The sequence below is a fragment of the Elephas maximus genome, chromosome 3 (genome assembly GCF_024166365.1).
Source record: "Elephas maximus indicus isolate mEleMax1 chromosome 3, mEleMax1 primary haplotype, whole genome shotgun sequence".
Taxonomy (NCBI): Eukaryota; Metazoa; Chordata; class Mammalia; order Proboscidea; family Elephantidae; genus Elephas; species Elephas maximus.
This window is the reverse complement of record NC_064821.1, coordinates 126,044,465-126,071,820: the sequence shown is the minus strand read 5'-3', so window position 1 is coordinate 126,071,820 and position 27,356 is coordinate 126,044,465. Positions and strand designations below refer to the sequence as shown.

The window sequence follows — 27,356 nt, the reverse complement described above, 5'->3', positions numbered from 1 at the left end:
AGGGATGTGCTGTCACATGGTGGGGAGAACAACTAGGGTCACATAACAATGTGTGTATAAGTTTTTGTATGAGAAACTGACTTGAATTGTAAACTTTCACTTAAAACACAATTAAAAAAAAAAAAGTACTGTAGTCCTGAATTTTAATTAGAACTATAAGTATGAACTTAGAATGCATTTTCTCTTTTTTAAAAAAATAATTACTACTATTTCCTAGCTGTGGTAGACATGGAGATGAGCTGCCCAGATCCCCCTTCAAGGAAAGATCTCAGTAGCACAAAATCTGCCTCAGCTGCAGAGAGCCTCTTCACCCAAGTCCCTTCCCAGAGCAAATCGCATTCAATGACTGAGACAGAAATACAAAGCCCTGGCAATCTCGGCCAGACAGGAGATAACTCTGAATGACAATATTCACTCCAGAGATCCCTGATGGGTCAGCCAAAGCTTTACAAGTCAATTTCCACCTTTGTTCAATCCTGCCTCTTCTCCCTTCCTTTCACAGATGTCTATCCGTAAGGATTATCCTGCATAACAAACTTCATCTCAGTGTCTGCTTCCAGAAAACCCAACCTACAACACTAGCTTAGTTCACTGAAAGACCCAGAAACAATGACCAACCCAGTAGTATGACCACCTGAAGTACCCAATATTTCTAAATACCATTTTCCACTAAAAGAAATGGGGCTCATTTCAGGAATTGGAACACGGAATTTGCAAAATGAGACTAAAATGTCTTGTCATGCTAGAAAGCAAGGAAATTCTCAAAAACTACTGAGGTCATGTCAAAATTATTCAGAAGCCAATTTGAAGAGGCTACTTCTGGCTAAAGAAGGACAATTTGCACACCAATAAGAACAATAATTACAACGGGCTGAAATATGTCACATATATTTGAAACAATGAATTAACACCAATACTCTTTTTTAAAAACTGCATTGTTCACCTTTGGGGGATGTGAAGGATCAGCTCATTACTTTGAAAACTAATAAAGAATGAATCAACATTTACCTTGAGCTATGAGTCGGAATCGACTCAACGGCAGTGGGTTTGGGTTTTTTTGGTTTTGTCTACACAGACAATGCGTCAGAGTAATCAAATAGTTATAGAAGAATTCTAGCTAATAAATAAGTTATCATTATTTTGCAATTCTTTTTGAAATAATAGATCTAGGCAATGATCATTAATGGCTGCTAACATTTCAAAAGAAAGACAGCCAGACTTTAGGTACCACCTGAAGGAAGTACAGAACCTCATCTATAAAGTACTCTTGCAGTACTTTATAAGAAAACAAAAACAGGTTGAATCTGATTAAGCCTCTGCTCTGAATACCAATTTACAGAAGACACAGGAGACAGAGGAACATATTTAACAACTCCACAGGTATCAATCAGCAAAATTCAAACCATGGGAAACTCTAGAAAATAAAATGATTTCTTCAATAAATAAATGGCAAGAGAAAAGCATTTAGAAAAAAGGGGAAGAGGTGAACCAATGTCAATAGGTACCTGCCTCTGAACTTAAATGAGGTAAATAAACTATAAAATGGAGGGGAGGGTTAGTTAAGAGACATCCACTGATTGCAATAAATGGACTTTATGTGGATCCTTATTTGAACAAACTGTAAAAACATGATTTATGGGAAAGCTGGAAAATTTGTTGTTGGTGATTACATGTAATTATGGTATTCTGATTATGCTTTTTTTAAATAGTCTTTATTTTTTAGAAATATATACTAAAACGTTTATGGATGAAATGAAATACGATATGGAATTTGTTTTGAAATAAGCTGGGGGAGGTGAGTGGGGGAGATGCGTTGATGGAAAAGATAGGCCATGAGTTGATAACAGTTGAACCTGGGTGATGGGTACACAGGGATTCATTATACTATTTTTGTACGTATCAGGAAATTTTCCACAATAAAATTTTGTTCTTTTTTTTTAAATGTTGTAATCAAAAGGGTTTTTCTGTTAAATCAAAGGTTATTATCAAAATTTATAAAAACTTTAAGTAATGAATTGTACTTATTATTATAAGGTGGGGCTGAAGCTTTGGATTTTCTTTTTTTCTCAGTGTCAGGCTGTTGTTAAGTTACAGACTTACAAAACTTTGGAGCAGAAAAAACACAACAGCTCTAGCAGCTTGGCTCTCACTGCTATAGGATTAAAGAAAGGCTCAGGCAGCCAGCAAAGTGCAGACCAAATCCCAGAGGTGTGTGAAAGGAGCCGGCTAAGGACAAAAAGGCGCCAGGGTACAAAATACTGAATGCCCAAAAAGAAAAACTCCTCCTCCCTCCCCTTCCTCTTTTCACCCGGTCAGGGGTGAGCAGAGTTGATGGGTAGGACTTTAACTTATTCTGTGTTCCTGGGGAGCCCTGGTGGTGCAGTGGTTAAGCACTCAGCTGCTAAACAAAAGGTTGGCAGTTTGAACCCACCAGCTGCTTTGTGGGAGAAAGGTGTGGCAGTCTGCTTCCCTAAAGATTTATAGCCTTGGAAACTTATGGGGCAGTTCTACTCTGTCCTGTAGGGTCACTATGAGTTGGAATGAACTCGATGGCAATGGGTTTGGTTTTTTTGTTTGTTTTTGTGTTCCTGCAGGGCAAAATATATTTGCCTTTGCAGATAAGTTTTGTAAATATTCTCTCGTGTAAGAACTATATTATTCCATGAAAGGAAAAAAAAAGTCATATAAACCAAGAATGGCTCCTATTTCTGACTTTACTATGAAACCAATGACTTAGTCTACTAAAAAAAAAAAATCAATTGGAGGCACATACATAGAAAACAATTTTTCTGACTTCCTTTCTCAAAATAATGGAAAGTGAACCACAATGAAATACTATATCACTCCCATTAGAATGCCACTGAACAAAAAAATGGAAACAATAGGTATTGGCAAGGTTGTCAAGAAACTGGAACCCTCGTTCATTGCTGGTGGGAATGTAAAATGGTACAGCTGCTGTGGAGAACACTTTGGTGATTCCTCAAAAAGTCAAACCAGAACTACCATCTGACTCCACGATTCCAATCCTAGGTATATACTCATAAGAAGTGAAGGCAGGATCGTAAAAAGAAACCTGTATATCAACGTTCATTCCAGCACTTTTCACAACAGCCAAAAAGTGGAAACAACCAAAATGTCCATCAACAGATAAATGGATAAACAAAATGTGGTACGTACATACAATGGAATTTACTCAGTTATAAAAAGAAATGAAGTCTTGATGCATGCCACAATATGGATGAATCTCAAAAACATTATGCCAAACAATATTACATCAGTCACAAAAGAACAAGGACTGCATGATCTCACTTATATGAAATAAGCAAGTATATAGAAACCAATTAAGTTATAGAGTATTATAATGACATGTGCAAAGACCTGGAGATGGAAAACCAAAAGGGAAGAACACGCTTAGCATTTTTCAAGCTGAAAGAACTGATGAAAAAATTCAACCCTCAAGTTGCAATACTGAAGGGTTCTATGGGGAAAATACTAAACGAAGCAGAAAGCATCAAAAGAAGACGGAAGGAATACACAGTCTCTATATCAAAAACAACTGATTTTGATGTTCAACCATTTCAGGAGGTACCATATGAGCAGGAACTGATGGTACTGAAAGAAAGGTCAAAGCTGCACTGTAGGCACTGGCGAAAAACAAGGCTCCAGGAATTGACGAATACCAACTGAGATGTTTCAAGAAACAGGTGCAGCACTGGAAGTACTCACTCATCTATGCCAAGAAATTTGGAAGACAGCTACCTGGCCAACCAACTGGAAAAGATTCATATTTATGCCCATTCCCAAGAAAGGCAATCCACCGAATGCAGACATTATAGAGCAATATCATTAATATCACACACAAGTAAAATGTTACTGAAGATCACTCAAAAGTAGCTACAGCAGTATATCCAAAGGGAATTATTGGACATTCAAGACGGACTGAGAAGAGGATGTGGAACCACGAATATCGTTGCTGATGTCAGATGGATCATGGCTGAAAGCGGAGAATACCAGAAAGATGTTTATCTGTTTCATTTACTATACAAAGGCATTTGACTGTGTGGATCACAACAAATTATGGATAACACTGCAAAGAATGGGAATTCCAGAACACTTAATTGTGCTCATGAGGAACCTGTACATAGATCAAAAAGCAGTCTCTTGAAGAGTGCAAGGGGATATTGCGTGGTTTAATGTCAGGAAAGGTATACATCAGGGTTGTATCTTTTCACCATACCTATTAAATTTGTATGCTAAGGAAATAATCCGAGAAGCTGAACTGTATGAAGAACAGGGCATCAGGATTGGAGAAAGACTCATTAACAACCTGGGTTACATAGATAACACAACCTTGCTTGCTGAAAGTAAAGTGGACTTGAAGCACTTACAACTGAAAATCAAAGACCTCAGCCTTCAGTATGGATTACGCCACAACATAAAGAAAACAAAAATCCTCACAACTGGACCAGTAAGCAACATCATGATAAATGAAGAAAAAATTGAAGTTATCAAGGGTTTCATTTTTCTTGGATCCACAGTCAATACCCATGGAAGTAGCGGTCGAGAAATTAAAAGACACATTGCATTGGGCAAATCTGCTGCAAAAGAACTCTTTAAAGTGTTGAAAAGCAAAGATGTCACCTTTAGGGTAAGGGGCACCTGACCAAAGCCATGGTGTTATCAATTGCCTCATATGCATGTGAAAGCTGGACAATGAATAAGGAAGACTAAAGAAGAATTGATGCCTTTGAATTATCGTATTAGTGAAGAATATTGAATATACCATGGACTGCCAAAAGAACGAACAAATCTGTCTTGGAAGAAATATAACCAGAATGCTCTTTAGAAGCCAGGATGGCAAGACTACTACGTCTCACATACTTTGGACATGTTGTCAGGAGGGATCAGTCCCTGGAGAAGGACATCATGCTTGGTAAAGTAGAGGGTCAGCAAAAAAGAAAAGACCCTCAATGAGATGGACTGACACAGTGGCTGCGACAATGGGCTCAAGCATAACAATTGTGAGGATGACACATGACTGGGCAGTGTTTCATTCTGTTGTACATAGGGTCACTAGGAGTTGGAACTAACTCGATGGCACTTAACAACAACAACGACATAGAAATCAAAAATTATCGGTGGTTACCAAGGATGGGAGGGAGGAGTTTTTGCTTAGGGGGCATTGAGTTTATGTTTATGGTGGTGGAATAATTTGGAAAAAGACAGTAATAATGGTTGTACAACATGAAGAATATAGTCAATAATCAATGTCACTGAAATATACATATAGAAATTTTTGAATTGGGGAATGTTTTGTTACGTATAAATTCACCAGAATTAAAAAAAAAATCCTGGCCAATAAAAAAGGGGGGAGGAGAGTGAGTAGAAAAAAGCAATAATGAGCAAAGGTAGTTTTCTCCTTGGTTTTTCTCATTATTGTTGTTTTGAGTTATTTTCAGTGAATCTGTTAATAGTCATACTGAATCCCAGACATCACTAACGTAAAAACAACTTACCAGTTAGACAGGAAATACAATCTTAAAACACAATGACAGGTAGAGGAAAGGACCCCCCAAAAAAATCTCACACAAACGGAACTTCTAGTTAACTAAACTTCTTCCTTCGTTTCCTTTTTAATTCTTCATATGCCTCACTGCAGAGCAAATATTAGATTTCCTGTAGGTAGAACCTTTTTCCAATGTGTTTCCTCCTCTGCAGAATTACAATCCATTTCAGGCAGCCAAAAGTTGGCAGGCAAGGGATCATTTTTTCTGCAAAGAGTGCAGTAAGTTACATCCTTCAACGAAGAGCTTCAAGTTGCCCCGTGGGAAAGTTGTTTTGAAAACCTGCAAGAATGTAATGGTGCTGGGAAGTAGAGAAGGAGCTCCCTGTAACAGCAGGAAACTAAAGCTTCACGACTCCAGATCAATTCTTCACGTCAGAATAAAAACCTAACGCTCATGCAATTGCAATACGCACCTGTCTTACATCTGTAAGTATGTGATATAGGTATAGAATTTCAAATATCCTCGTAGATAGATACTATATTTTGAATTGAAAAATAGGGGAGGAAATGATACCCTACTTTCTAAATGCTTACGAAGTTCTTGCTCATTCATCCACTCACCAAAAACCTATTAAGCACTTGCTTTTTGCCAGGTTTTGTACTGGGCACCAAGTGTACAAAGGTGAATATGACATTCCCTATACACAAGGAACTCCCAGGCTGGTAGATGCACTACCGAAGTTGCATGAGGTAAAATACAGCCTATTACAATAAAATCCATGAATATTTAAATCAAAGGGAATCTCAAATACCTTGTCTTAGTTATCTAGTACTGCTATAACAGCAATACCATAAGTGGGTGGCTTTAACAAATAGGAATGTATTTATTTTCTCACAGTTTAGGAGGCTAGAAATCTGCATTCAAGGTATTGACTGTAGGAAAAGGCTTTCTCTCTGTCAGCTCTGAAGGAAAGTCTTTGTCTCTTTTAGCTTCTGCTCCTGGATGATCTTCATGTGGCTTGGCATATCTCTTCCTCCATCTCTACTTCCTAGCTTGCTTGTTTAATCTCTTTTGTATCTCAAAAGAGATTGATTTAATACATACCCTACATTAATCCTGTCTCATTAACAAAGACAATCCATTCCCATATGGGATTATAACTACAGGCATAAAACCAAAACCAAGCCCATTGCCTTCAAGTCAATTCCAACTCATAGCAACCCTATAGGGCAGAGCAGAACTGCCCCACAGGGTTTCCAAAGAGCAGCTGGTGAATTCAAACTGCCAACGCTTTGGTTAGCAGCCACAGCACTTAATCACTGTACCACTAGGGCTCCAACCACAAGCATAGAGGCTAGGATTCACAACACATATTTTGGGGGTACACAGTTTAATATATAACATACCTACTGTGAACTTTCCTAGCTTCACTCACACAGTTCCCCTAATTCAAAATCTAAAATGCCTGCCCACCCATCCCAGCCCTATGTCCCTGTCTATTGAGACCCTGGTCCAGGTGACTACACAGGTGAAATGAATAACTCTTTTCACTTTGCTCACATAGTATGAATCTAGTACCTTATTTAAGTGTCTGAGTCACTTTGTCTTGTAGTCCAATTGGCTTAACATACATACCTGTCATTCTCACTCTGCTGAGTATTACTGTTAGTACTAAGATTACTCTTAGTAATCTTTCTCTCTCCTACAAGGTCTAACACAGTGCCTTGCCCAATTCACACCTGAATAACATTTACAGAGCACCTTCACTGACTTAGGAGTCCTTGGGTGGTGCATATGGTTAAGTCACTCAGCTGCTAACCAAAAGGTTGGAGGTTCAAGTCCATCCAGAGATGCCTTGGAAGAAAGTCTTGGCACTCAACTTCTGAAAAATGAGCCATTGAGAACCCTACAGAGCACAGCTCTACTCTGACACACCTGGGGTTGTCATGAGTCAGAGTCAGTGATGTAAACTCATTTACTGGTTTCATTTACTTCATTTCATACAACATACTAGATTTTATTACCCCCATTATGTAGATGAAAAAATTATGACTTTATCCAGTTAACACATCTAGTAAATGTTTAAATGTTAAAAGAAAACGCGATAGGAAAAAAGAAATAACGAAGTCATATTATCAAAGTTCCTTTAAGAAATATTGCTTCCAGGGTTAAGTATGCCACATAAAAGGCAGCCAGATGAAGTACAAGAGGACTTAACATCTTTTTTTGCGCTGCTGATCCACAATCAATACCCATGGAAGCAGAAGTCAAGAAATCAAAAGATGCATTGCATTGGGCAAATCTGCTGCAAAAGAACTCTTTAAAGTGTTGAAAAGCAAAGATGTCACCTTGAGGACTAAGGTGCACCTGACCTGCACCATGGTATTTTCAGTCGCTTCATATGCATGCAAAATCTAGACAACGAATAAGGAAGACTGAAGAAGAACTGATGCCTTTGAATTGTGGTGTTGGTGAAGAATATTGAATATACTGTGGACTGCCAAAAGAATGAACAAATCTGTCTTGGAAGAAGTACAACCAGAATGCTCCTTAGAAACAAGGATGGTGAGACTACGTCTCACATTCTTTGGACATGATATCAGGAGAGATCAGTCCCTGGAGAAGGACATCACGCTTGGTAAAGTAGAGGGTCAGCAAATAAGAGGAAGACCCTCAAAGAGATGGACTGACACAGTGGCTGCAACAATGGGTTCAAGCATGGCAACAGTTGTGGGGATGGTGCAGGACCGGTCAGTGTTTCGTTCTGTAGTGGATGGGGTCACTACACTTGGAACTGACACAACGGCACCTAACAACAACAACAACAAAGGGAATAAACTAAACTAAAATTTAAAGGTTAGGAAAGCAAGCTCATGGTTAGAAATAACACAATATAAAGACAATTACCAATTCACTATATATAGCCTTTCCGGTGGTTTTCATTATAAAATGAATTCAACACCTTCTCGGGTACCTACATTTGGTGCTTTTCCCTGCATCATTCATTTTCATGAGACAGATGGAATAGTCATGACTATTTCCTTTTCTAGAGCAGCACTGTCCAAGAGAAATACAATATGAGCCCCACAAGTAACATTAGCAAAAGGAAAAAAAGGTGAAATTTAATATAATCCATTTATTTAAATTATTTAACCCAGTATATCCAAAACTTTGTCATTTCAATATAAAAGATGTAAGACATTTTACATTTTTTGTATTAAATCTTCAAGATCTGGTGTGTATTTTACCCTTACATCTTAATTCAGACTAGTCACATTTAAAATCCTCAGTGGCACCGTATTGGGCAGCTCAGTTCTAGAATCTCATGTCTTTGTCAATCTTATACTTTTCCATCTCCACACATCTGCTCATGTTATTCTCTTGGCCAAAACTGAACCTAAGTTCTAAACTCAATCTTTTCTATTCAGTAAGGCCTCTGCAAATTATTATATTTTCCTTTATTATCTCTCCAGCCTAACATTATTTCTTCCTATTCTATATACCTACTGGATTCCATACCTCTCTTGTGGGGCTTACCACATGCTGCCTTGTAAAGGTAGGGAGTTTGTCTTTTTATCTTTGTGTGCCTATCTCTGTACCTTATCCATAGGGACAGATGGATTAATCAAAGGAGAAAGCTATTGTTCTTTGGTACAAAATGATGGAGAGTTTTGAATCATTATTATTTTGCTGGACATCAATTTCTACAGCACCCATTCCTCTACCCCCTGATATTCCTCTTGCAACCTCTCCTTCCCCATTTTAAGCCATAAGTTGGTTTGGATGTGAGAGAACCCATCCTCAGTTCCATTGAGAATGAATCCTGATTAGAGTTAAATCAGTTAATAACTAATTCCTCATCCAATTTGAGCCAATACAATTCAGGAGAGAATTTGCTGGGATTTCTGGGGAAAGAATCTTTTTTTCACAGAAGCTACTAAAAAGGTTGCTCTCTCTCAATCTCTGGATGATATGGAGTCTAAAACTACTGCAACATCACTACAAACATTAGAAGAAAAAGCCTGGGGGCAAAGCTGACACATGGAGGAGGGCAGAGTCTCTAGATCAAGTCTTACCTAAAGACTGTAGGCAATGGGCACTGGAAGTTGTCCACCCTTTTCCTAAAAACAGAATTCTTGTTTTACTTGGTATCTACACCTCCCCCTGTGCCTTGGAGAAAGATGACTCACATCACCTGGTCCAGGGATAAAACCAAAAAACCCACTGCCGTCGAGTCGATTCCGACTTATAGCGACCCTATAGGACAGAGTAGAACTGCTCCATAGAGTTTCCAAGGAGCACCTGGCAGATTCAAACTGCCGACCTCTTCTTTAGTAGCCATAGCACTTAACCACTACGCCCGCCACCAGGGTTTCACGTTCCAGGTATACTGGGACAAAACTTGACTAGTTTAAGTCAGTCAGGTACTTCCATTCCCCTAATTTAGGAATAGGCATGTGACCCAATCCTGGCAAAGAAGACATGGAAAGAAGATGTCCAGGAAGCTTCTTGAGAAATATTTTTTCATCCCTAAGAAAGAAACACAGGAAGAGACTATTCCTTTCTTCCTCTGGATGTTGCCATTTCTGGATGTGATCTAGGCACTTCCACTGCCATCTTACTAGCAGGTAAGGAAGATACAAATGCCAAGAATGACAAACAGAGATGGACTAAACCTAGGTCCTTAACGACATTTGTGAGTTGTACTGTCAACCAACTCTGGAGCCCTCTTTTATGTGAATTAATAAATTATCTTGTTTTAGCCAGTTTGAGTAAGTAGTTTTCTGTTACTCGCAGCTAAAACCATTCCATTTGGTGCACAACTCTACCTCTGGAATTTTTAGGTATATGAGCCAATAATGTCATCATTTTGGGTTGGATTTTCTGTTACTTTCAACTAAAATATTCCTAACTGATAAAATCATTATACCTCGTAACTTCGTAACTCTTCACAGTTTAAAAGTTCTTCCTACCTACTAGCTCATCTACCACCGTCTGATGAGGAGGCTTGCATGTTGCTATGATGCTGAACAGGTTTCAGCAGAGCTTCCAGACTAAGACAAACTAGAAGAAAGGCTTGATGATCTACTTCCAAAAATCAGCTAATGAGAACTCTACAGGTCACAACGGTACTACCCAATGAGATCACTGGAATGGTGCAGGACCAGGCAGCTTTTCTGTCCTGTTGTGCATGGGGTCTCCACAAGCTGGAGACGAACTCCACGGCAGCTAACAACAACAACTGGTTCACTTAATCCATAAGAAATATCTTTGAGGTGCATGGTGAAACGTGTTACTTTTAATGCACTGAAGTATCATGGCATCATTACCCTAATTTCATATCCTATTCCTTGTAGAAAAAAAATCAGGTAATGCCTCTCCCTTACTTCCAATATCAGCAAAACAAATGGATCTCTAAAGAGGAGCTATTTTATTCTCCTAATGGTTGTTAAAAACAAAGGGAAAGAAAAACACAGACTAAGAGGTAAGAGACCTGGGATCTACTCCTAATTCTACACTCCTTGCTCAGTGAGCTTGGTGCAGTCATTTGACCTTCCCAATTCTTACGTAAACTGTGGCATCAGTAAAGCTTGATCTGCATTACAGAATTGTTGTAAAAATTCAAAAAAAGTCTACATAAAATGAAAAGTACTTCGTAAATGAAAAAATCCTATTTAAAGGTTATTATTATTCCTAGAATGAGTGTTTCTTGAGCAATAATACTTATACCTATGCTTGACAGCTTCTTAAATTGCATGACTTTTCCTAATGATACCAGGTTTTCCTCCTTTTTAATATCAAAAGGGATGGATTTCATTTTCCCCTATCAAGTATTGCTATGCATTTATATTTCAATTCCTACTTTTCTCAATATTTTCAAGTTCTTGTCACATGGTTATGATTAGTCATTCTTGAAACTCAATATGGTTAGGATGATAAAAATGTGAACCATTGCATTGAACCATTAATATTGCTTTTTCTCTGATGGCACCATTATATATTCCACAAATGTGTTTAGTGAATAACGGTTAAATATATCATTTGTCTCATTATCATTTCAGAAAATACTCTGGTCTACAAATAGGTTAACAAATCTCTCCGAAAACATATCAAATTAATTTTTGTTAAACTCCAGGAAGTCCATTTCCAACTTTCTTTTGTCTAACGCTTTCCTTAAACAGGAACTGAGTTGGCCAAAGCATTCTGCGTGTTCCAAAGATCTCTGGAAGAAATTACAGGATTCTGTAGCTGGAATCACATTATTTGTAGATGTGACTTTAAATATAAGTGACAGGAACAGTTACCTCTCATGGTTATTTAAAGTAGCAGTATTACTAAATATTTTAATACAATTACTTTCCTACATCTCAATATACCCCAAGAACCTTGTTTCCTTGTTACATTTTATCTACAATGAGCATTGTAAAACTATCACTCAATAAATAAAAAATAATAATAAAGAGGAGAAAGCACATAATAATACACCTAGTAATTAACAAAACTGTGCTTTTATCAGGAGTTAACACCACATCTTCACACACAAGAAAACTACTTGGATTATGTTTCCTTTGTTGATGAGCAAGTTTTTACCTAGGCAGTTCTTATTATCTAAGTCTCAAAAACTTTCTTAATGAGAAAAAATATATATATATTTTACCCCTTTATTGTTAAATGCCCTTAAAATTGCCATTAAAAAATAAAAACCTGAAACTAAGAACAAAATAATTATTGGGGGAAAAGTAACCCACTTACCCTGAGGGCTCAAACAAAAGGGAACAGTCCTAGACAAGCCAGTGACAGAATCACAAGAAACACTTCAAAGATCTCTGAGGGTCTTGTGCTATGCGATTCCCCAAAATATCTGGCAATATTGTATCAAGAAACTTCTAGAATTGGGCAGTCAAGGGGCTTCCTGATAAGATACCACCCAGAAGAGCAGCCAGTCCCCACCCTTTTAAGGCTCTGTCATTCTTATACTCATTATTACTTATAGAATCTATATTTAATATGAAATTAAATACCTGACATCAAAACTCAAAAAAGAAAGAAAGAAATTTATAGAACTATTCTTCAACTATATTCATAACGTGGGGCACCTGTTCATCCCTCTTAGTTACACACAGTTTGGATACTGGTTCCTATTTCCAATAATGTGAAAACAAACCAAGGAGATGAGGTCTGCAAAGATTGAAAAAAAAAAAAAATTCAAAATTAAGGTCCAAGAAACATTTGCTGATTACTCACGTGTCCCAGGTACTTTCATCTTGCCATGTTACCTCATTTAATTCTTACAATAACTCTGTATGAGAGGTATGATTATACCCATTTTTTTTTACAGATTAGAAAATAAAGGCTTAGTGAAAAAGAAAAGCAGCATTTGGTGCAACTGGGACTCCAACCCTAGTTTTCCAATTCCAAGCTCTTTTCCCTACCGAGTTGCCTCTTTAACACCTAGTATTGCACAGGGACACCTAAGGTCCTATGCAGACACTGAACACTTCCTACCTCAACTAATCCTTTTGTGTCGGGCCATGAAGGCAAGTATCACTATGCCCTGTACAGAGGAGAAAATCAGCTCAGATCTGCTAAGTGATTTGTCCAAGATCTTATAGGTAGTGGATGACAGAGTCAGACTTTTCAGCTTTTTCTGACCTATAATACTGTAGCTGTGATGTAGATATAAACTCAGCTTTGAATTTAAAACTCCTAGAAAGCAGAGTATAAAGTTTTATACTCTATATAATGCATAAACCATCCACTTACTAAAAGAAGACCGCTTGCAAAAAGCTATTTGTAATTGGACTTTAAAAGTCAAAATATTAGATGATTAATAAATATCAAAATACCATTAACACATTACTGTTCAATTTGAATCACTGTATCTAAGTAATTTTGAAATTATTTCATCTAGTTATGTAATTTTAAAACTGACTAGTTACATTCATTTTTGTACTGTAAACACAGTCATTTAAAATTTCATGCCTATTGTTTTCCCAGGGTAATACATGTACTAAATTCTAAGGTTTGTTTTAAGATAGACACTATTTTATATACACAGTGCCTCTGCCCTCACCTTGTCAATGGCTAACAGTCATCGAGAAACGTGTGTCAGAGTTTGGAAAAGATAAAAACTTGGCAACAAGACAGAAATTTAGAAACTCAATACTGTATGCTCTATTTAGATCTTCATGAGGATATTATATAAAGCCCTGCCTCGAACTGTGTAGAACTTTCTATAAATGAATCACTTCTAAATTAGCTACCCTGGGTCAGCAGTGGCAAGTCTTAAATAAAAAGTGAATCATCCTTTGTAGTCTTCCTTCTCCGGTACAACTACTTTTTTTCAATATTTTGAATGAGTAAAATAATATGACAAAAATACTTTCATCCAAAAAAGGGAAAGATACAGTCAACTCCATATTGTTTAATCCACCAGATGATTTCCCAGAATAACCAAAGGAATATTTTCTTTTGTTAACAAAATCTAATCAAACCAACTATGTATCAAAGTAAATCAAAATCCCAAATTAATTCTTGAAACACAGAAAGGGTTAACAGGGACAGATTTTGGTCTTGCCTTTGTAGATATTACATAGGCACTTTACCAAAGAATAAATCAAATGCATATTGCTATATATATCATCCTCTCCCACAATATTCCTCCAGTCAGATGAGATATCTGAGCTTTGCCCTAGTCTAATAATGCTGCAAGGTTACATGACAGTTTTAAAGACATCATAAATCACTGCTAGTCCCCCTTGTCAGGTGCTGTCTCAAGTTTTCCAGCTTTCTGAGCCACTTTCTTAAAAGCGTCCTCTCGTTTGACAGTTAAAATGAAAGAGAACTTAAACAGCGCAAGGAGAAAACGTAACAAGGTGGCATTTTACATCTTAGGGCAATGTGGTATGGTGGTTTAAGAGACATAATAAATTTTCTAAATTATAATTATTAGCAAACAGACTTAGGAATTAAGCTTTACATTTTACCAAATAAATACACAAATATAATTTGTAAAATACCAGATCTCAAGCATCCTTAAACAAAAATTTTAAAATTTGTCCTTGGCAGCATGCTCATGTAGCACTGTGTCCGTATTAGCCCAGGAACCAGGCTTACAACTCCTAAAGTGAAAAATGTACCAAGAATGTGATATTTAAAAGTCACCCAAATAAATCATGGAAAATTAGAAAGTAAGCATGGTGAGCCACTCAAGTATCAAGATGGAGTGATGGGAGAGAGTGATCTACTCCTCACTATTCTCTAAAACAGAAACGTTGACAGAAAAAGATGAGCTCTTTGTGAAAAAAATACGGACCATACGAGGAACTCTCAAACATCTTGAGACAGAGAGAATCAGAAAAATTGAGACTGATTCTAAACTACAATACCTGAAATAACATTAAGAAAACATTCAACAGAGTTCCCTAGGTGAGGAGCAAGAAAGGCTCTGGGGTAGAGGTGGGGGAAGGGGTTTGAAACAAACTCACCACCTACATTATTCTTTAGGAAGTTTGAGAAGCAGTAAGAAAATTCACTGACAGGTAAGGTAGGTTATCTAGTCTTAGTTATCTAGCGCTGCTATAAAAGAAATACCACAAGTGGATGGCTTTAACAAACTGAAATTTATTTTCTCACACTTTTGGAGGCTAAAGTCTAAATTCAGAGTGCTGGTTCTAGGGGAAGGCTTTCTCTGTCTATAGGCTCTGGAGGAAGGTCCTTGTCTCTTCAGCTTCTGCTTCCTAGTTCTTTGGAGAGCTCCATGCCTCTTGGCATCTATCTCTGGCATCTACCCCATCTCTACTCTGCTTGTTTGCTCAATCTCTTTTATCTCAAAAGAGATTAACTAAAGATACACCCTATACTAATCCTGCCTCATTAAAATTACAAAGACAAAGACAACCCATTCCCAAATGGGATCATAACCACAGGCGGAGAGGTTAGGATTTACAACACATATTTTTGGGGGGGACCCAATTCAATCTATAACATGTCACTCTTTGGACCTCAAAAATTCATGTACTTGCCACCTGTAAAACACATTCACCCCATCACATCAAATCCAAGTCCAAAATCTCATCTTCTGAATCATCTAAATCAAATATGGGTGAGACTTCAGGTGTGTTCCATCCCGGGGCAAAATTCCTTTTCATCTGTGAACCCGTGAAATCTAGAATACAAGTTGTCTGTTTCCAAAGTACAATGGTGGAACAGGCACAAGGTAGACACTTCCATTACAAATGAAAGAAATAGGAGGGAAAGAAGGGATAACAGGCACCAAGCAAGTCCAAAACCCAGCAGAAAAATTTACATAGCACTCAAGGCTTGAAAATAATCCTCTGTTCTCTGAGATCACCTGAGCAATGGCCCTACCCTCCAGACGCTGGGTGTTGGGCATGCTCTCTAGATCCTGGATAGAGGCACCTCAGCCAAGGGATTCAGCTCCACCTTCCAGGCCCTCTGGGATGGCAACTCTGCTCCCTTGGCTTTAGGTGGCCCCATTCTCCTAGTCCACCTGAGTGATGACCCTACCATGTCAGTCCCCCATAGACCCTATTCTTCTGCCCCTTGGGCATGGCAATGCCACCCCCTCAGCTCTGGGTGGCAACCCCATACCCCTGACACACTTTAACGGCAGACCCCACACTCCAGAACAGAGCTGCAAAGATCCAACTCTTTGAAATCTAGGAGGTGTGGCCCTGCCTTCTGAGATTCAGGAGACCCTGGCTCCACCCTTTGTGAAACTGCGAAGGCCCTACTTCCCATGCTGCTTCCAACAATTCTGCTGATCTCCAACTGCTCCACGAATAGTTCTTTTCTTTTCTTGGAGGACAACAGATGTAGCTTCTTTGGCCCGTTTCCTGCCTGTAGAATTCCAAGAGGCAGTCAGCCTTCTCTCCTTTAGTTCTTTCTCTGACCCCTTCAATCCAAGCTGATGGGTTTTCTGCTATGGTAGTTGGTTAGATCCATCAGTCACAGGCTTAATCTCTTTAACAATGTTCCCTGGAAAACATTCCAGGACACATTTCCTTAGTTTGTACAACAGAGTTTTCCAAATCTTTAAGTTCTGTTTTCATTTTGCCACAGTTCAGTTTTAAGTCCATCTCTTTCCTCTCGCATTTTACTATGAGTGGTAAAGAGAAACCATTTGGCCCCTTTAAGATCTTGCTTAGAAATCTCCTCAACCAGATATCCCAGTTCATCATTTACAACTTCAACCTTCCACCAAACATTTGAACATAATTCAGAAAAGTTCTTTGCCTCTGCATAAAAAGCATCACCCTTCTTCCACTGTCCAATCACATGCTCTTCATTTTCTTTTAAAGCCTCACCAGAAGCACATTTAACATCCACAGCATCATGAACATAACAAAAACAATCAGTTCCCAAAAGGGATTATAACCACAGGCACAGAGGTTCGGATTTACAGCACATATTTGGGGCGGGGGGGGCCATAATTAATCCTTAGCTGTGCCTAAATGCACAAGAGAAAAAAAAAAAAAAAAAGGGAAGGTAACCCTAAATCTGGAGAGTGTGTGAGGATTCTTCTGGGCTCCAGGTTGCTCCAAGGATAGAAAGAACAGAGGATGGGAAGGGTAGAGAAGAGCTGCCAAAAATAGAATTCTGTCACAGGCTGGGAGATACTTAGGCATAGCCTTGGCTGAACGACTCTCACCTTTGCTTGGACTTGTTTATTACTAGTTCCCAGCTTCCCACTCTCACTAAGCAGCTTCTTCCCACCCTCTGCTTGCCAACATCACTGCTATTACTGCCAAGGGATTAGAGTGAGCACAGCACTTACAGAAGAGGGGGAGAAGATCTAGCAGGGTCGGGAGGCTTCCTGAAGAAGCTGGCAGGCTGCATCCTCAACTCCCAGAAATGCGTCACCAAGCCAAAGCTAGGACAAGGAGTACCACAGTCTCCTGGCTCCAGGCTTGGTGCTGACGCTGTGTCCTTACTACCTGCTTCCATTTTTATGACTACACACTCACTTCCCCACCCTCTCCTGCACATACTATAATGTGAAATCTTCCTATTGCCCAGAAAACTAGATTATGTGTTGTTGGTACTTAATTAGCAAATGAATTAGAAACTTTATCACATCACATTTTTCTTCTTTCTCCTTTTCTAATAGGCAATTTGATTATAGTTAGGCTGACTCCAGGTCCCAGTTTACCCCTGTTGTCCCAGTGTAATTATTAATAGCGTCTCTTTCACTCTCTGAAGTATCTGGGTTCAGTGTATAAATTATATGGTCATCTATTTATCAAAAAATATATATATGTATCATGTACCTCCTATTAAGCTGAAAGAAAATGTAAGCACGTTCCCATTTCAGGATGCTGAGAATAAGACAGCAAGGAACAGGAGGGAAATCATATGATTCAGATGTTGAGGATAGGCAGTGGTAAAGTTCCTCCTCTATCCCTTGGCATTCACGCAATCTTCTCCAGATGAGAGAATATCAGTGCCCATGACCTGAGTGTAATTACCAAGATTCTAGGAGACTTAATGAATGTGTGGTTAGTGGAAAATTAGCTCTAAAGGTTCAGTGGGGGGTGAGGTTACAATAGCAGAATTATATGCTGAGACAAGGTTCTCTCACAATTACTCATTTGAGTACTTCTCTCTCGAGTACTCTCACAGGTACTCTCTATGCCTAGAAATATGATACAAAGACACAGATGTATTACTAAAGAGTTATTTCTGGCTCACGAAAAATAACCATTGGCAAATACAACAGAAAACAATCCTGAATAAACCGGCTTCTTTAATATTTCTCAAGTTTACCTGAGATCTTTGACTATGCTGACTGAAACCGTTTATCAAGTTCATAAATAATTTTCTTGAAGAAGCCCTCATCAGGAAAGCCCAGATTAATTACTATAACATAGAATTCCACACTGAGGTAGTTCAGTTTTAGAATCATGTAGAGAGACATACTTTTAAGTTAGTTTCATTATTTTCTAGGATTAGTCAAAGGATGGAAGAACAGTGCACAGACCCAGAATAGAAAAATTCCAAAGAAACATGGCAAAAACATTGTCAAGCATCTTTTTTCAGGGGAAGAGAACCAACATTTATGGCACCATTGTTCTAGACACCTATCATGCTATTTCATTTAATTCTCATAACAACCCTATAAGGTAGGTATTATTTGCACATTTTTCTGGTGATAAAATTGAGACAAAGAGAGGTTAGAGCCTACAGAAGGTTGCATCTAGGAAGTGGCATCTCCAGGAATCAAACCTGCCACCCTGCCCCCGCAACCCCTCCTCCCCATCTGACTCACCTCGAAGCCTGTGCTTTTCTATTCTGCCTAACTCCCCACTGCCACAGGACCCTGTTAAGTAGCCACAGCAGCATGTGATGCTTCAAGATATTAGAAAAGCTCGGAACATCACAAATTAACTAACTACATCTTCCACTCTGTATAATTACAATCTTATAAGACTGATCCTAGAACTAGAGTACAAAACCAACTGGAGGTCTTCTCATTTTCCTTTCTTGATACTTTCCCATTTCTTACCTACTAACTTCACAATGTAGAGCAATTACTTAACCTCAAGCATCAACGTGTAAAGCAAAGATGTGGAAGAGTATGATACTGGTCCCCAGAAAAGAGTTTCAAACTTTGTGGGAGCCTTTTTGGTGGTAACCCTGGTTATGTGACATCACTGGCATTTGGGGGAGGCAAAGGGAGACTGAGATACTATGTGAACTGCAGTGCTCAGAGAAGTCCAATTCAATGAAGAACTCTTTTTGCATTCCACATGACTTCCAAATGCCCTAACAGACATTCATGTTGGGTGGGGGAAAAAAAACATAAGCATAGACCCTAACTCTGTGTTGTTGCTGTTAGTTGCCATTAGGTCACCTTTGACTCATGACAACCTTATATACAACATACCAAAGTACAATGTCACTTGATTATGTGCCATCTTCAAGACTGCTGGCATGTTTGAGTCCATTGTTGCAGCCACTGTGTATTTTAAGTGCTTTCCAACCTAGGGGGCTCAGGTCTTCCAGCACTATATGTGACATCATCCTGTTGTGATCTATAGGGTTTTTATTGACTAATTTTCTGAAGTAGATTGCCAGGGCTTTCTTCCTAGTGTCTCTTAGTCTGGAAGCTCTGCCGAAACCTGTCCACCATGGGTGACCCTGCCAGTATTTGAAATAAGTAATATAGCTTCCAGCATCATAGTAACACACAAGCCACCACAGCACAACAAACTGACAGACGGGGTAGAACTCTGTGTTACAGATAAAATATTTTTTGTTCTGAAATTTCTTGGATTCCAACTACCATCTAAATCAAGGAAAGACTGTACTTTGTGCAGAACCTTACCAAGAGTTGTACACTATTTCAGAAAATCAAGTCACTGACAGCAATGCGAGTCACATTGTTTTCAATATAATACATTTGTATCAGTCTGCTTCCATTGTTGCATTATGGTGATTCTATGAACATCTACAGATATTACTTATCCCTTGTTTCAAAACGTCACACATAAAGAAAAAGAGTCAACAGAATTCAGCTGAATACTGTCTTGTTCTTATTCCTTTTAAATCTAAATTTATTCATGGTAAGTATGTACAAGCACCTGACTATTTCATTATGTCTTCTAAGATAGTTTTCCCAAGTATTTACATATTAAAATACTTATTTGTTATAAATTACTTTCCTTTGTTTCTCTGTAATATTAGAAATAAGGAATATATTAATTTTTAAATTATGTGCATAGATAGGTAATATTGTTTAAATTTTTATATCAGGATAGTAAAGGTGATATTTCAAAATACTTGTTATTTTGGACTTTGGGTTCCATAAGATTAAGAACCACTTGTGAAATGAAAAGAGCATGACCTTTGGATTCTGACAGACCTAGAGTCAAAGACGTCCCTCTGGACTGTATGACTTGAATAAGTTATTTTCACTCTCAGTTCCAATTGCCTCATCTATGGACCATAATAGTGACTGAGGGTTCTGGCAATAATTATCATTCCAGATAAGATAACACAGGTTAAGTGGCAATAGGAGGTACTCCACAATAGTTCCCTTCTTGATTCTCAAGATAGATTCCCCATGGAGGCAGAGCCAAGACGGCACTATAGACAGAAGCACCATGCCATCCCTCTGCAGCAAAGACCTGAAAAAGTAAGCAAAACAGATACAAATGTCAATCCTTGAATCCTAAGCATCAAATGAAGGGATAAAGAACTCGATCAAGCACTGAATGGAATAAGAAACTAACAGAGAACACAGAATGAGGAGAGCTACAGAGTGGAGGTCCCCTACCAGCTAACACGGCACAGATTCACCAACTTGGACTTCAGCCACCAAGAGCAGCAGACAGGGAGTACAGAAGGCAACCTCATGGAGCTCCCAACAGGAGACTGACTACCCACTCCACACATTACATCCTCTCCCTTCCCTTCTGCCTATCTGCACCACATACCAAGCGCTGCACCCCAAATGCCACCAGTACAGGCCACCAGACCCCATTCTACACTGCCCCCAGCCCCGCGCCACTGGCCCCAGTACATGCCGCAAACAATCCATCCCCACCCTTCCCCTCCCACTTGGACCTACCCTGCTGCACCATAGCTGAGCAACTGGCCCTGCCCACCTGGACAAGGTAGTAAGAAGTATCATGCCCACAGACAAGCAAGCAACGAAACACACCCAGTCTGTCTACCCAGACATAACAAAATAAAACAAAAAAGTAGGACAAAACAAATCTACAATCAATAAACGAAGAGAATACTGAATGTCCTTGAGACAGCAGACAATATCAAAACATACAACATACTTAAAAAAGAAAAAAAACAGGACAGGACAGCTCCAGAAAGCGACCAAAATAAAACCACCAGATGACCTCTGGTAAGAGAAAAGGTGCTAGAACTACCTGATACGGAATTCAAAACTCTAATATTCAGGGCCCTCCAAGAGATGAAGGAAAATGCAGACAAAAATCAGAAAAAAAAAAAAAAGACAAAATCATGGAAAATACAGACAAAATCACTGAAAACACGGACAAAGCAATGGAACAATTCAAGAAAACAATACGGGAACAAAATGTCAAAAAAAAAAAAAAAAACAAGAAGTCATTCAAGATAGGCTTCCTTCCTTACCTACCTTTACATAAAAGCAGGAAAATTAAAATAGGAAGGAGGAACGTACAAAGAATACAGAAGCAGAAGGAAAGTCACAGGAACCATGACCAGCACCTAATACCTAATCACACCCAGAACACAGTGGCTAATATCAAATGTGAGAAGCTTCAGGAGGATAAATTAAGGTTCTGGTCCTAGATCACGAAGGATATAGTGTTAACACCAATCACAAAACCATTACTGCATTAATGTAATATATGGATATGTAAATTGTTTCAAAAATGGATATAGAGTTATCATTCCTCAAACCTGTTACTTGTATCCTTTGAGGCCATTTTAACACTGTAATTTATTTAAGAACCTGTGACTTTTACTCCCTCAGATGCACATCCTGGATTTTAGCCATTAAAAAAAAAACAAAAAATTACAACAGTTCCTCTGCATGTGCTTTATCTCCAGGGAGATCTTTATACACAAAGCAAACACAGTTTCTGAATCCTTGATTTCTTAAGCCTCTTAGCCACTACTCATGGAGGATCAGGTATAATTCTAAAAATACATTCCATTTTTTATCACTGATGAACTCTAAAGTCCCTTCTTGCCTTTCGCTCGTCCATAGAAGCCACAGGACCTCCCTGGTATTAGTCATGTCCAAGCTTCAGCTTCCTAGTCCACATTTTAATCACCCAAACCTCAGAATACTCAGCACACCCCACACATCAAGGGTAGAGTTTCTAAAATGAGTGAGGAAGGCCTGTTTCCTGGATCCCAATCCAAAGAACCAGTAACTGATCCATTCACCCTCAATGGACTGTTCCTATTTTATCTCAGCAAGCCACTGCCCAAAGTGAATTTTTAATAGGTTACTTCTTTCTGAACAAGTAGTTTCAAGTTTCAAAGAACACCTTTGATTACCTCAGAGGAGATACCAAATTACCAAGCAATACACTTGATGTTGGAAAAGCAGAAAATATACCTTAGCTTCTAAAAAAAAAATTATCTCAAGTTTCTATTATTGTGTCTTACTGAATTATATACATGGAGCTCTGTTTTCCAAAAGTCTTCATAGAGTTCAAAACTGCCTCATCTTCATTGTTTCATTTTGACAAGGAAGGCTATTAGCACTTTAGGTTTTCTGTTTGTCTGTTTGCTGCAAAAAGAAGCTTTATTGTTTCCACTCGGTCCAGGGCTTGGGAGATGGTTCCATGGTGGTTAAAAAGCTGCCTCTTGGCTGAAGGAAAAGACTCAGGCAGAAGCCTCCACATGCTGTGGGTTCTGTCCACACAGACCCCCATCTCTGTGACTTTTTGGAAAGCACTTCAGTTTTAAGCTTTTTGTTAAGAATTTCTTTAACAAGAAGTAATTGATTTCTAAATGACCATTTAAACACACTAAGGTCTCTGCCATTCCGAGGATTTCTACTGTCCATTCACTCACAAAGTAGAGAGAACTTTCACTGTTTTATTTAGTTTTTTAGTAATAAGAAAAACCACCTCTAACTTAAAGTCTTCTTTTTTTTCCTGGTTTGGTACCACATTTTCCTATGCAGTTATAGTTTGGCCTTTATGGAATCACCATTACATGCTAAGTACATACACTGAGCAGTAAATGTACACGTGGCTAAAGACCACAGTGGATCTTTCATCACTGTACCAATCAGATTCCATCTCACCCTTCTTTAACCTCTGTTGTTGTTGTCAGGTGCTGTCGAATCAATTTTCGACTCATAGCGACCACACGGGATGGAATAGGCTGAAAACCTTACATGACCAAATCGCCAGGACTTTCTCCTATGGAGCCCCTGGGTAGGTTTGAACTGCAGACCTTTCAGTTAGCAGCCAAGTGCTTCATGATTGTGCCACCAGGGCTCCTCCCCCCATTTGCATATTACATGTCAATGACAGCATTCATCAGATTCCACCTGGTATTAAAAATATATGTGGAGAAACTAATAGAAGAGTTTGGCAGAGTCTCAGGTTATAAGATAAACATACAAAAATCACTTGGATTCCTCTACATCAACAAAAAGAACATCGAAGAGGAAATAACCAAATCAATACCATTCACAGTAGCCACCAAGAAGATAAAATACTTAGGAATAAATCTTACCAAGGATGTAAAAGACCTATACAAAGAAAACTACAAAGCTCTACTACAAGAAATTCAAAAGGACATACTTAAGTGGAAAAATATACCTTGCTCATGGATAGGAAGACTTAACATAGTAAAAATGTCTATTCTACCAAAAGCCATCTATACATACAATGCACTTCCGATCCAAATTCCAGTGTCATTTTTTAAGGTGGTAGAGAAACAAATCACCAATTTCATACGGAAGGGGAAGAAGCCTCGGATAAGCAAAGCATTACTGAAAAAGAAGAAGAAAGTGGGAGGCCTCACTCTACCTCATTTTAAACCTATTATACAGCCACAGTAGTCAAAACAGCCTGACACTGGTACAACAACAGGCACGTAGACCAATGGAACAGAATTGAGAACCCAGATATAAATCCATCCACGTATGAGCAGCTGATATTTGACAAAGGCCCAGTGTCAGTTAAATGGGGAAAAGACAGTCTTTTTAACAAATGGTGCTGGCATAACTGCATATCCATTTGCAAAAAAATGAAACAGGACCCATACCTCACACCATGCACAAAAACTAACTCCAAGTGGATCAAAGACCTAAACATAAAGACTAAAACGATAAAGATCATGGAAGAAAAAATAGGGACAACCTTAGGAGCCCTAATACAAGGCATAAACAGAATACAAAACATTACCAAAAATGATGAAGAGAAACCCGATAACTGGGAGCTCCTAAAAATCAAACACCTATGCTCATCTAAAGACTTCACCAAAAGAGTAAAAAGACCACCTACAGACCGGGAAAGAATTTTCAGCTATGACATCTCCGACCAACACCTGATCTCTAAAATCTACATGATTCTGTCAAAACTCAACCACAGAAAGACAAACAACCCAATCAAGAAGTGGGCAAAGGATATGAACACACACTTCATTAAAGAAGATATTCAGGCAGCTAACAGATACATGAGAAAATGCTCTCGATCATTAGCCATTAGAGAAATGCAGATTAAAACTACGATGAGATTCCATCTCACTCCAACAAGGCTGGCATTAATCCAAAAAACACAAAATCATGAATGTTGTAGAGGCTGCGGAGAGATTGGAACTCTTATACACTCCTGGTGGGAATGTAAAATGGTACAACCACTTTGGAAATCTATCTGGCATTATCTTAAACAGTTAGAAATAGAACTACCATACAACCCGGAAATCCCACTCCTCGGAATATACCCTAGAGAAATAAGAGCCTTCACACAAACAGATATATGCACACCCATGTTTATTGCAGCTCTGTTTACAATAGCAAAAAGCTGAAAGCAACCAAGGTGTCCATCAAAGGATGAATGGGTAAATAAATTGTGGTATATTCACACAATGGAATACTACGCATCGATAAAGAACAGTGACGAATCTCTGAAACATTTCATAACATAGAGGAACCTGGAAGGCATTATGCTGACCGAAATCAGTCAGAGGCAAAAGGACAAATATTGTATAAGACCACTATTATAAGATCTTGAGAAATAGTATAAACTGAGAAGAACACATACTTTTGTGGTTACGAGGGGGGGAGGGAGGGAGAGAGGGAGAGGGTTTTTTTTACTGATTAATTAGCAGATAAGAACTGCTTTAGGTGAAGGGAAGGACAATACTCAATACATGGAAGGTCAGCTCAACTGGACTGGACTGGACCAAAAGCAAAGAAGTTTCCAGGATAAACTGAATACTTCAAAGGTCTGCGGAGCAAGGGCGGGGGTCTGGGAACCATGGTTTAAGGGGACTTCTAAGTCAATTGGCAAAATAATTCTATTATGAAAATATTCTGCATCCCACTTTGAAATGTGGCATCTGGGGTCTTAAATGCTAACAAGCGGCCATCTAAGATGCATCAATTTGTCTCAACCCACCTGGAGCAAAGGAGAATGAAGAACACCAAGGTCACACGATAACTAAGAGCCCAAGAGACAGAAAGGGCCACATGAACCAGAGACCTACATTATCCTGAGACCAGAAGAACTAGTTGGTGCCCGGCCACAATCGATGACTACCCTGACAGGGAGCACAACAGAGAACCCCTGAGGGAACAGGAGATCAGTGGGATGCAGACCCCAAATTCTCATAAAAAGACCATACTTAATGGTCTGGCTGTGACTAGAGGAATCCCGGTGGTCGTGGTCCCCAAACCTTCTGTTGACACAGGACAGGAACCATCCCGGAAGACAATTCATCAGACATGAAAGGGACTGGACAGTGGGTGGGAGAGAGATGCTGATGAAGAGTGAGCTAATTATATCAGGTGGACACTTGAGACTGTGTTGGCATCTCCTGTCTGGAGGGGGGATGGGAGGACAGAGAGAGTTGGAGGCTGGCAAAGTTTTCACGAAAGGAAAGACTGGAAGGGCTGACTCATTGGGGGAGAACAAGTGAGAGTAAGGAGTAAGATGTATATTAACTTACATGTGACAGACTGACTTGATTTGTAAATGTTCACTTGAAGCTCAATAAAAGTTAATAATAATAAAAATATATATATATATGTGGATGCCTCCACAAACAACTGTCTTTTTTTCCCACAAGACCAGAAGGGCTGGATGATGCCTGGCTACCATTACTGAACGTTTTGATCAAAGCTTCCATAGAAGAATCCTGATCAAAAGGGGGAAAATGTAGAACAGAATTTAAAATTCCCATGGACTCCAGACCTCCTGGAGCCATGAAGGTTGGAGGAACCCCTGAAACTATGGCCCTGAAATAATCTTTAAACTTTAAACCAGAAGCATCCCCTGAAGTCTTCTTAAAACCAAACAACAGTTTAGCTTAACTAGAAAAAATGTCTGCCTTGAGCATTATACTCTTTTAAGAACTATCTGTATGGGATCAAATTGACAGCAGCAACTCGAAAAATGAGATAGGAACCTTAAGAGGCAGGAAATTAATTTCAATGGGGGAGGAACAATTCAGAAAAGAAGAGCAAGAATGGTTACACAACTCAAAAAATGTTATTTATGTCACTAAATAGTATATGTAGAAACTGTTGAATGGGTGTACTTTTTGCTGTGTATATTCCCAACAATAACAAAATAAACAGACTTGTCTTAGCTTCCTTTTACTATCACCATCCCTATATGCTGTGAACTCTATGAGACAGGTGCCATCTTAGTTATCTTTTTATGTCCTTTGAAACCTTTTATAAGGCCCTCGCATGTTTTTAATTAAGTGCAGACTCTAACATTCAAGCTGGAAAAGACCCTGGACAGCCTCCTTTAATCCAGTGGTTCCCAAAAACACATCTACCAACTGATAACTAACTGGCTGCCTAAGGATATCAAGGAAACTTTTAAAAATTCAACATTCTCAGGCCCTACCCCAAATCCACAGGGAATGGGCCCAGAAACCCGCGTTCTTTAAAAAGATCACTAGGTGATTCTGAGATGCAACTAATTTGGGAACCACTGGTCTAATCTACCCAACTCATATTACATATGAGAAAACTAAAGCCCAACAATCTGAAAGACTTGCCCAAAATTGGTTAGAGAAGTGAACAGAAGAGCAAAGGTATCAATAAAGGACAAGGAAAAAAATGGAAATTACCTGGCAGAGCTCTTTAGAATGAAATAACAAAGATAAACATTAACTAAT

The 27,356-nt window shown here is 38.8% G+C and overlaps 1 protein-coding gene across 1 annotated transcript in view; it reads right to left on the bottom strand.

The window, feature by feature from the left end:
- GIPC2 (GIPC PDZ domain containing family member 2) overlaps positions 1 to 27,356 on the bottom strand; it is a 104,307-nt gene that overhangs the window by 57,299 nt on the left and 19,652 nt on the right. The window lies entirely within an intron of this gene.